Below are 12,500 nucleotides of genomic sequence, written 5' to 3'. Positions count from 1 at the left end.
TTGCTATTTATGGCATTTTCCCTTTGCATCAATTTAATGAATTTGCAAACTATTTATTTTCTGTGTATTGGTTGCAAAGTTTACACCAGCTCTGTTCAATCTGCGTTGATCCGACTCCCGTCCATTTGTCTACAAACTGTGGTTGGTTCTCAGAATGTTAATCCGTTATTTACCTCTGACCTCTGGTCCTCCTGACTTTGGTCTGGATTCAGTTGAAGTGAACTCTGCTTCGGTTTGAATGTGAACGCCAAGCGAACTGGAGACCGCTCCAAAGCAGGAAATGGACTACAGCACAGGGCATTCTGGGTAAATACAACCAAAGCTAATATGCTAGCCTAGGGTTAGCAGCAGAAATGGCTCCTGGTCTTCAGCCAAAGACTAAAGAGAAATCCTCCAGCACTAAACTCTGACGCCTCCATCTTGTTTCATCTGGTGAAACAGGAAGTTGCTCTCAGAGTCTTCAGAGGTTTTAGTGTCGTTTCCTGCAGTGGTTGTTGGTGCAGCGCCCCCACAGGCCAGGAGGGGAACAGAAATGTGCATGTCGTTGGCAGCCTGCGGCCACCGTACTTCCTCCTGGGCCAACAGGAAAAGCAGCACAGTGTGTTTCTGACGTACCATTTAAAGTGTTTTCTTCCAGCCTGTAGGGGGCGCCACAGCAGACCTTGTGTCTCCATCTGTGTGTGGACATGTTGAGCATTTCCTGTTATAAAATCTTCCTAACAGAATCTCCCTGAGCGGTCAGAGGGTGTGAAACGTTGTGCAGGGCAGATCCGGTGGTTTCTGCAGCTCCTGCTCATGTGAGGCACAGGAACAGGAAGGGCTGTTCCGGCCGGAGCGGCACAGGAAACCCGGAGCCCCAGGAGATCAACGCCAACGTGGCAGGAAGCTGCTGATCCGTCTGAGCCCAAAGGATCTGCTCCAAACTTCCACATGTCTCCTGATGCTGGATTGTAACTCTCATCGTGTTCCTGCTGCTTCCTAACGTTGGGAATGTTTTCCACTGAGTCGCCAATAAAAGCCAGGCTGTGTGCAACAGAGCTCAGTTGTGTGTCGTTAATAAGCAGCTCTCTGGATGGCAGACTGGGAAGACAGGAAATGACGTCAGAGGTCCGATGCAGCGCCTCAAATACGCTGATGTGTTTGAGGCTGCACGTCCAGGAGGGGGCGCTGTTTGACCCTCTCTAGGACAAGTGTGAATGGAGTTTCATTGAACTCGGTTTCCCAGAGTTCATCTGTGCAGGAAGCCTTTTGTAAAATGATACAGGAAGAATTAAAGGCAATAATTTGCTTTGTTCAGCCAAAAAGGTATTTTTCAATCATATTATTATATTCGCCATATTATACAGATATTCATAAATCCAAACAAGAGGTTTCATTCACAAGCTAAATATTTAGCTTCCCAAGTATATATTTAGTTAGCAAGCCAACTAAATATTTAATTTGAAAGCTAAATATTTTGCTTGTAAAATAATATTTAGCTTCCTAACAAAATATTTAATCTTTGAATTAAATGTTTATTTTGAAACACATTTATGAACGTAGAAACATTTTAGTGAAAATGAACACTGACATATTTCCTTATGACTAAATAAAACCAAATTATTGCTTTCATTTTACAATCGGCTCCTGCGTCTGACCTGGTGATCAATCGATTGATTAGAGCCCAGAGGTTCTGATCGGTTCAGGAGCCAACCGGATCTGGTCAGAACCGATCAGAACCAAGAACTCTTCCCAGAGCTGAATTATTATTGCCAAATTATTCTACAAAATAATGATATGGATATTCATGTTAATCAATAGAAAGACTCATTTCAATACTCAGTCATTCTGTAAACAGTCAAAATAATCCGATTAATATTCATTAGTCTTCAGAAACTCATCTTAATATTTAAATGACTCTGCAGAGGAAGCTGAGCAGCAGGACGGACAGGAGGTTCGGCTGCAGCTGACTGGATCAGAACAGCAGGTCCCGATTGTCCTGCTGCAGGGGGCGGGGCCTGCAGCTGTCTCACCTGGACAGGTGAGCCTGCAGCAGCAGCAGATCGTCTCTTCCAGCCTGGATTTATTTCTGGAAGTTTCATCTCAGCGTCCAGAGGGAAAAACATTCCACAGAGTTCTGGGTCTGCTGGTTCCGATCCTGCTCTCTGGTTTTCAGACACGTTTCAGTTTCAGCCCTGAACGATTCATCTGGCTTTAAGGTTTTATTTCACTAAAATGTTTTATTTTGAAGATTCTGTTTGTCACGTGACCCCCAGCTGCGGCCCGCCTCTTCCCTATAAAAGTCCCGCTTATTGCCGCCCTCACTCACGCGTCCGACCGTCTGTGAAGGCAACCGCAGAGACACAGTGAGCGGCGTCGCCCGCAAACTGAGCGTTTCTGCGTGGCGGCCTGCGGGAGGAAGAGGAGGAGAGGAGGAAGAGGAGGTAAGCGGAAACCTAACAGTTTGTGCTTCCGCTGCTGGTTCTGTGGTCCTGCAGGGTGTGTTCGGCTCCGTTCGGCTCCGTTCGGTTCCGTTCGGCTCTTTTCACGCGGCTCCAGCAGCTTCCACCGCCTCGCGCTTCTTTCATCCGGACAAAAGCTGCGCGGCGTCACCTGCCCAGCGGGACGTCCACGTGGTGGTTACCATGGCGACGACGAGCTGTCAGCGCAGTCCGGTTCGGAACGGTCCAACAGACAGAGCTCGTTCAGATCCAGAACGTTCTTTAGGGAGCCGAACATGAAGGAGGAGCGAGTCCAATCGGAACCAGCTGCTGCTGAAAGAACCGACTCCAGCACAGCAACGGTTCTGATCCCGAACTGGTCTGGGGTTCGGTTCTGATCCCGAACTGGTCTGGGTTCGGTTCTGATCCCGAACTGGTCTGGGTTCGGTTCTGATCCCGAACTGGTCTGGGTTCGGTTCTGATCCCGAACTGGTCTGGGTTTGGTTCTGGTCTGAAGCAAAGCCAGCAGCAGGTTCTGTTGGTTTGTTTCTCTGTTCCCCTTGGTGCGGTTCTGGTTCTGATCAGCTTTAATTATTGATTCTGATGGTCAATAATTGATTCATAAATATTTTCTGTTCCCTGCATATTAATTTCATTCCTGTTGGTTTCCTTTGATCATTTCCCATGGAAATATTCCTGCTACTGGGAGCACTGGGAGCACTGGGAGCAATGTTCTAAATGACTGGAAGGATCAGAGGAAGTTTTTTCTCTGATGAAACAAACCGAACAAAAAATGCTTTGACTGTTCCTCTGTAACTCTACCAGATGGTTCTGTTGGGTCTCTGCGGTTCTGTTGGACCCATGCAGGTCTGTCCTGGACAGACTTTGATGTTGGATGTTTCCAGTCTTAAGGGCCAGCAGCTTTTCCCTCTTCAGCCTGGCAGCCTCCAGGCTGGACCTGCGCCCCTCCAGGCTGTTAGTTGATTCGATTTTTATTGTTTGACTTTTTAAAGACTCTGTAGTTTGTATTTAGTCATCGTTAATGTCTTCCAATGACATAATCATAATATTTTCAACTTTCCTGTCAAACATTAACATCTTTAAACTTAAACCTGTTGGCAGAGTGCTCGGTAGCGCCCCCTACCACCATGCTCAGCAGCTTCTCTGGGAGAAACTCTGAGCCACTTTTATGTAAAATATACTTTTTTTCATGTTTCCATCATATTTTAATGTGTTTCCTTGCAGCTTTGATTCTTTCATGTTTCAGAAACTCTTTAGTCCCCATTCAGCTGAGCAAAACGCTGGGTGAACTTAGCCCCGCCTTCGAGGCACAGCTCCTCCCACTCAGCTTATTTTAACTCGCCACTTTAAATTAGAGCTTCAGGGAGACAGAAAACTGGCCTGTTGGGTTTAAAGCATCATGGTGGAGGTCAGGGGTCAGGGGGTATTATCTGGTGTCTGGACGTTCCTGGAATCTTCTAGACCAGGGTGTCAACATCTGGTCCTGGAGGCCCGGCGTCCTGCAACCTTTAGATGAGCCTCTGCTGCACCTGAATAAAATAAAAGGTCATTAAGGCTCTGCAGAACTGATCTACACAAGAAGGAGGTAATTAAGCCATTTCATTCCTGTGTTTGTACCTGTGGCACATCTAAAAACTACAGGACAGCGTCCCCAAGATCTGGAGTTTGACACCCCGGCTCACTGGTCATACTGGAACTCGGTCACCTGCCTGAGGGAACCAGCAACATGCTCAAACCGGAGGATTATCAGGATTTTGTTTCCATCTTGTTGCTGTTTGTTCTTAAGCCGTTGGTCATGTGACGTCTGGTCATGTGGTTGGTTGGTCATGTGACGTCTGGTCATGTGACGTCTGGTTGGTCATGTGATGCAGCACAGGATTGTGGGTCGAGAGCCGATTCTGGTCATTTTTTCAATGTTGAAACTGTAGAAAAGTTTGTGTTATCAGTCGTGGAGCAAAATGAATGAGATTCAGTGGTATGCATGCTAATGCATTAATGGTAGAGCTAATTTTTAAACTTAGTATTTTTACTAACTTTAAAAACTATTAAAGTTTTTAAATTTCCTCTTGGCTTCCCCTGGATGAATTATTCCTGATAAATTCTGGAGCACAATTTTCTTTTTTATTTAAAGAAAATTAAATGTTAATATTTTTGGTTTTCAACTGTTTAATTCTTCACTAGCTAGTTGTTTAGATTCATGCTTTTATTTTGAAGTTTCCTCTCCTCGCCCCCCTCTGAGCCCAGTCAGTACTCAGTGTCATGCTTTAGCATTAGCTCCTGCTAAATATGATGTTGATGTAGCGCTTTAGTGCTACACCCGTTTAGTGGAACTGCAGTTTGATTGGTGCTAACTGTTAGCGTAGCTCAGGTTTTAGCCAGCGGTGATGCTGTGATCCATATCGGCCCAGATTTTCTGATCCTGTTTCCCAGACCAGACCAGCAGGTGTGACCTGGTGGTGCCAACTTCAGCCTGGGCCCGTTTGGGCCTGGCACTGTTTCAGCCGGGCTCCAGCTGCTTGTTGTCGGGTTCTGTGGTTCCCCTGAGGTCCAGATGTTGAACATTGGCAGGTTCTGTTGGTGTTGAAGTGGATCCAGAGTAGCTTGGAGTTCTGCTCCGTCCTCAGTTCTTATGTAAGGGTTCTGGTTCTGTTTGCTAACACAACCCGGTATCAGCACGAGTTGCAGACCGTTCAGCTGGACGATCCTCAGAGTGACCAGGAGTCGGGAAATGACCTTCTGAACTTTATTCCAGCTGATGAGGCGTTCAGGGGCTTCAGGAAACTTCAGTGCCGATAGAGCTGTGGTGTTTGAGGAGCAGCAGAGACCTGGTCTGGGCCGGCCCAGATGTGGTCGCAGGGCGTGTCCGCAGGGCGTGTCGCCAGGCCGCCTGCTGCAGCTATAAATATCCTCGGCTGCAGCCACATCACAGGAAGGTTTAACCCCGCGGTGCCTGGTGGAGCCGGGCTTCCACACACCGAGCGGCTCGGTGGAAAAAGTGACGGCTGGTGGTTCAGCAGTCTGGTCTCATCTTCTGAAGCTGTGGAACTGGTTGTTGTGTCTCATTACTGGAAAATCAAAGCTCAGAAATGGATCACAAAGGGAAAAACAATCAAAAACAAAGAAAATTCCTAGAAAGATAAGAAATCACCTGAAATCTGTCAGCGTTTGGAAACGCTGCTGTTCTGTGCTAACGGGTAGAGCTAACACCGTGCTAACACCTGTTAGCAAGGAATCAGCTCTAAAAAGTTTTTTAATAACTGCTGTAATTCTCAGTTATTGATCCATAACTTTGTCTTCGGATCGATTAGCTTCGATTTGTGAATATTGATGGATTGATTATTGGCATGAACAGATCAGGTTCTGCTGCTCCGTTTCTCAGTACAAAGCTTGACTTTAGAAGCTGATCTTCCTGTTGGGAAAGGAACTGAACCAAACGGTTCAGAATCATGAAGCTCCACTGAAACAATTTGCTGTTTTGCTACAGAATCCTGTTGTCTGAAAAGTGCGGTGTGCATTTACATTAAGCACCCCTGATCTGTAGAGACTCCACAGAACGTCTGGATGGAGAAGATCAACATCCTGACGGACCCTCAGGTCTGAAACTTGGACTAGGATGCTCTGATCTAACCCATCTCCAGCTTGTTGCCCTGCTGGAAGCTGAACTTTGACCCCAATCTCAGGGCTGCATCTTCCCACAGCATGATGCTGCCAGCACCGTGTGATGTGTAGTTAAGGTCGGGCTCCTGATCAGTTTACTTCCTGCTTTTTGCTAGCTGCTAGCATTTTATCTGCCGGTTCAGTGACTCCTGAACCTGAACTGGTTCATTTGGGTTAGTCAAAGTAAAGAGACTAATTAGAGATGAGCTTTAAAGTTTTTATCAGCAGGAATCTGTTTCCTTCCACTTCCTGCTGATTTATCACTGAAAACTCCAAAATAAAAGTCTGTTTGGACCGGCCGTGTGAGCGCTTTGCTTGTTTTGGTATTTGATGAGAATCTCCTCTCTGATTGGCTGCAGGCAGAACTGGAACATTTGGTTCAGACGGCAGCCAATCAGAGGAAAATGAGATTAGCGTCGCGCTAATCAGAGTCACGGCTTCCCAGTTTGGACGGTTCTGGTAGAATCTGACCCGCTGGACCGGGGTCGGGTTCTGAGGAAAGTTTACCCAGACATGCTGGACTGTCACCATGGCAACCCATGCAGGTTAGGGAACCGGTACCGAACCGGTACCAAACCGTTACGGAACCGGTAGAACCGGGAAAGTGGGTCTGCACGGATTCAGCAGAATAAAAGTTCTGTTCCGGGATCCGTTTCTCTGAGTCACCAGCAGGGGCAGCCAGAGAGTCCGGTTCTGATGGGTCTGATGTCCGGTCCGGTTCTGATGGAAAGTTTCAACCGGAACACAGATCGGGTTCTGGAGGTTCTGATCAGCAGCCCGGTTCTGGTACCTCAGGCTCAGGGTTTATTGATCTGCTAATCACCATGGTAACGGCTGGATGAACGTCAGAGTTCTGATAGTTTGGACTTTTGGTTCTGTTCAGAACCAGAACCGGGTTTCTGAACAGAACCACAGAGCCAGATCAGATCATTTCAGTTATTGATCCATAATTTAATGAGTTCCTTCAGAACCGGTTCTGGACCCGACTTTATTTTTATGGTTTTACAGAACCAGAACCGGGTTCTGCTTCAGTCTGGATCAGGTTCTGATGTGTAACCGGGTCAGAGGAGTGGTTCTGGTTTTATAACCAGAGATTGAATTCTGAGCGGGTTAATGTGTAACCGAGTTCTGGTTTGGAAGTGGATCAGAACCAGCTGAAAATTGTTCTGATGGTCTGTGGAGACTGGACTGAGCAGCCTGATCGGTTCTGACCCAATCTGACCCGTTCCCAGTGATGCATCGGAGCATTACGTGAGAGGCGCCGGTCAGAGGTTCTGGTTCCGCTCAGCAGAACCACTCAGTGCCAGAACAGAACTGAGGTCCAGCTGCAGAACCTCCAGAACCTGAGTCTACAGAACTGGTTCTGTCTCTGAGGAATATCGAACTGGTTCTGAACTGCTGGATCCATTTGGATCAGAACCAGTTCTGAATGGCAGAGGTGTGGAGTTTCTGCCACCTGAAACTGTTGGTTCTGGTTCTGGTTACCTGCAGCATGGGCAAGGTCCGATTCTTATCAGTTCTGCAGAACTGCTGCGTCAGTCGGGGCAAGTCCAGGTCAAAGGTCAAACAGAAGGCGCAGGTGAGCTGGAGCTCGGTACCGGGTCGGGTCCGGTGGATGCAGCAGCTGGATCCAACAGAACCGCCTGCTTCTGATCCAGACCAGACGGAACCGGGCCGGGGGACATGTACGTCCTGTGCACCCTGGCCGTCCTCACGTCCACAGCCTCCTCAGGAAGCGGGTCGGTACCGGGCCGGACAGAACCTCTGAGGCTGCAGGGACAGAGGAGGTTCTGGAGGTTCTGGAGGACGGAGTCGGGTCGGTGAGCCGAGGGAGGACCCAGGTCCAGGTGAGGAGCAGAACCGGGCTGGGAAATAAACCCGGAGCAGTTTAAGGTTCTGGTTCTGATTCTGGTTCTGGTTGGAGAATAAATGTTTGAATTGAAATCATCAGTTGTCAGCAGGCACAGCTAGCCAGGAAGTTAGCTTCACAAAGCTCCATTCGCCTCAACATTAGCAGAAGCTAACGCTAACATTTAGACTTTTATTAAAGTCAAAAGTTTAAAATGACGGCAGCAGCTTTAAAGGCTCAAACGCATCAAAATGTCCTGAAATTCTGATAGAACATAGCATCAGCTAATGCTAACTGATGCTATGCCAGTTAATGCTAATGCTTGTTTCCACAATGGGAACAGAACCATTAAGACGGGTCACTTCCTGGCTGTTTCCATGGAAACCAACCACAAAAGTAACAGTCAGGAGAAACCAGAGAGTCTCAGTGATGTCACTTCCTGTCAGCTTACCCCTGGCCAAGGTTGTTTCATCATCATCATCATCATGATGAAGAGCATCTGCAGTGTGATCATTTAGCTAGCTAGCTAGGCTAATATTTAGTTAGCATAAGCATTTATGTCTCAGCTGAGGATGAGGATGAAGATTTGTAGCATAAAGCTGAAAATGTGACTGAAGGTTTTCTGGAAAATAATCTCATAATCAGCTGCTGGTCTAAACAGAAATAAGTCAATAACAGAAACTAGACGAAGCTGAAGCGGCTTCACGTTTTCCTCAGTGACGTCACGAAGCCAGGTCAGCCAATCAGCAGTGCAGCAGGTGGGGGAGGGGCCTCAGAGCGGGCAGCTAGCAGCAGGTGGGGGAGGGGCCGCTGCGCTTAAATATGAATCAATGAGTGGAGGAGGATGCTGCTCTGCTGTTGCTAGGGAGACGGAGGGAGGAAGCAGAGAGAGAGAGTGTGTGTGTGTGTGTGTGTGTGTGTGTGTGTGTGTGTGTGTGTGTGTGTGTGTGTGTGTGTGTGTGTGTGTGTGTGTGTGTGTGTGAGAGAGAGAGGGAGCCTGCTGCCGTTTGTCGCCATAAAGCTGCAGCTCTGAGGAAGATGAAGGGATGAGACTGCTGGGAGGTAAGGGATGGATGGATGGATGGATGATGGATGGATGGATGATGGATGGATGATGGATGATGGATGGAGGAGCGGCTGCAGCAGCAGACATGCGGCTCTGTAACCTGATGCAGCTGCTCCAGTTTCTGCAGTCTGACGGTCGCAGCGTTTCTCTCCCGTCTTTCTGCTGCTGAGCGGGCAGCTAGCAGCAGGTGGGGGCGGGGCCTCAGAGCGGGCAGCTAGCAGCAGGTGGGGGCGGGGCCTCAGAGCGGGCAGCTAGCAGCAGGTGGGGGCGGGGCCTCAGAGCGGGCAGCTAGCAGCAGGTGGGGGCGGGGCCTCAGAGCGGGCAGCTAGCAGCAGGTGGGGGCGGGGCCTCAGCAAGATATTTTGGTAGCTTTCTTGGCTTAGGGTGGAAGTCAGGCAGAGCAGCTGATCAGTATTGATCAGCTGGTATTGATCTTCCAGAGGAGACCGATGCTTCCAGCCTGACCTGTCGACCTTTGACCCAGCAGCTTCTGGTTCTGTTCAGCAAGAGAAAAGTAATGAATGATTTTTGAAATTGCATAAAAATAACTGGAATATTTTTAGTCTTTAAAAACAATTCAGCAACAAAAACCTGAAATAATGTTTTTCACTGAGATCATTTAAGATATTAAACCTGAAACTAAATAACTTAAATCATCATTTAAAAAGTTTCCAATAATGTAATTTGACCCAAACGGATCGGATCGTTTTTATTTGTGGAAAATATTTCAGGTTTTCACGATTTGCCCAGAAAATCAAAGGCTGAACTGGAACAAATTACTCAGTATTTTTACAGTATAATGCTGGCAGCAGGGTTACCAGCATTATACCGTTAATATACAGTAACTGTAATTAACTTTACAGTATATTACCGTCACCAAAGAAATCTTTTGATTATTGCTGTTTTTATCAGACTCACAGTAGACTCCTGGCAGCTGTGTTGCAGTATATCACAGTTTTTCTATGGTTACATCACTGTTATATTCACATACAGCTTACTACTGTAAATTTCCAATATAAAATAGAAACATGAAAAGAAAACACTTAGAAAATGTAAGTTCCATCATGTCAAACATTTATTTGGAAAAAAAGAACCAACTCAAACATCGACTCACACGGTGTTTAGTGGGCCACATAATAAAGACGAAGGTTTTGAAACGACAACGTATGTGTGCCTTAAACCTAAACCTTTTCTACAAGAATGTTGAGGGTAAACTGTCCAAAGTAAGTCAGATTCTGGAAAAACAGTAAGAAAATCACCATCTATTTTGTGAAATAAATTTCTTAACTGATGTAAAGAGTATTTGAATAAAGCATGAATTGTGGCCTTTTGATTAGTCTGAAATAAAATAAGTATGAAATAAATTATGGAAATAATGCATTGTACAACTCAGCACACTACTTTTTCAATACAAAATGACTTTTTGTGGAAGTGAGGAACAACATGATGCAACATAAAACAAAACATTTAACTTTCAATCTAAAGCATAGAAAAAAATTGCACATTTTAGTTTGATAAAAATTTAAATGAAACATTTAGACTTGAATTTCCTTTAGGTCAAAATCAGAGCTCCAACTTCAGATGATAAAACAATGAAACAATATTAGACAAGATAAATTAAACATGGTGCCTGTACAGTCAAAATTACATCTGAAGAACAGAAAGTGGGAACCTTAACAAATTTATGCTCTTAATTAAAAGAGATGTCTTCAGATTATGCTGACCTTTAAACCAAAAACATCTCTCAAGAACACACTGTTTCAGGGATAAGTTGCCTTCATGCCTGTATAGTTTTTGTTTGCTTGTTTTTGCGAGGAGGGGCAACAATATCTATAGCTTGGTTAGAAAGTTCTCACTATGAAATTCCATTCAAAGTCCATGAGGTTTTTCAGCAGAGTTGAAACACGGGGGATGACAGTGACCGACTTCTTTTGAAAAGTTTTCCCTGTCCTCTTGGAGATGATCTTGCTACAGCTGGCCTTGGTCCCTCAGGGTTGAGATCAAGAAAGCGCCTGAAAATGCAGTAATTTCAGATTAGCATATGATGCTTAAGGAGTCAGGGTTTAATGTGTGCTAGATGAAGACAAACTACTGAATGTTAAGAGTTAATAAAGAGACACCAGCATAACATTTAAACAGTTTTCTGCCAAGTCAACTCTGTGAAACTCCAAATTCCCAGTTGATATCCATTCACCAATTTCACTTTAGCAGCTAATCATAGCAATTCAAGTCAAATTACACAAAAGAAAGAAAAAGAGCTTCCAAACATGTCAATATGTGTAAATATGAATCATCAGAAATAACTTACCTTAGGATTGGCTCATAAAATGCAGGATTCAAATGGATAGTCCTTAAAGAAAGTTCTAGAGCAGGGTGTCAAACTGCCGTCCTGGAGGGCCTGCAAACGTTTACTGTACTGTATACTACAGTATTTTACTAAAACAGTCATAATTTCCCAGAATGCATTGTTTCACGGTACAGTACCGTTTCCAATAGAAACAGTTTGATACTGTTCAGTTTGGACGTTTTTTTACAGCAATTTGTTACAGTGTGGGTTTGTATCTGTGGCCCCGAATCACTGCTGCTGGTTCTGACCCGGTTCTACTGCAGGTTCTGATCCGGTTCTGATCCGGTTCTGCTGCAGGTTCTGCTGCTGGTTCTGATCCGGTTCTACTGCTGGTTCTGACCCGGTTCTACTGCTGGTTCTGATCCGGTTCTACTGCTGGTTCTGACCCGGTTCTACTGCTGGTTCTGATCCGGTTCTGATCCGGTTCTACTGCTGGTTCTGATCCGGTTCTGATCCGGTTCTACTGCTGGTTCTGATCCGGTTCTACTGCTGGTTCTGACCCGGTTCTACTGCTGGTTCTGACCCGGTTCTACTGCTGGTTCTGATCCGGTTCTACTGCTGGTTCTGACCCGGTTCTACTGCTGGTTCTGATCCGGTTCTACTGCTGGTTCTGATCCGGTTCTACTGCTGGTTCTGATCCGGTTCTGATCCGGTTCTGATCCGGTTCTACTGCTGGTTCTGATCCGGTTCTGATCCGGTTCTACTGCTGGTTCTGATCCGGTTCTGATCCGGTTTCTACTGCTGGTTCTGATCCGGTTTCTGACCCGGTTTCTACTGCTGGTTCTGATCCGGTTCTGCTGCTGGTTCTGATCCGGTTCTACTGCTGGTTCTGATCCGGTTCTACTGCTGGTTCTGATCCGGTTCTGATCCGGTTCTGATCCGGTTCTGATCCGGTTCTACTGCTGGTTCTGATCCGGTTCTACTGCTGGTTCTGATCCGGTTCTGATCCGGTTCTACTGCTGGTTCTGATCCGGTTCTGATCCGGTTCTACTGCTGGTTCTGATCCGGTTCTGATCCGGTTCTACTGCTGGTTCTGATCCGGTTCTGATCCGGTTCTGCGCTTTAAACTCTTTATTCATGTTTAGCTCTCTGTTGCCATGGAAACACGTCTGGACCGGTTCTGATCGTTGTTCCTGGTCT

This window comes from Poeciliopsis prolifica, unplaced genomic scaffold, assembly GCF_027474105.1.
Source record: "Poeciliopsis prolifica strain line A6 unplaced genomic scaffold, Auburn_PproV2 SCAFFOLD137, whole genome shotgun sequence".
Lineage (NCBI taxonomy): Eukaryota > Metazoa > Chordata > Actinopteri > Cyprinodontiformes > Poeciliidae > Poeciliopsis > Poeciliopsis prolifica.
The sequence above is the reverse complement of the archived record's forward strand: the minus strand, read 5'-3'. Positions refer to the sequence as shown.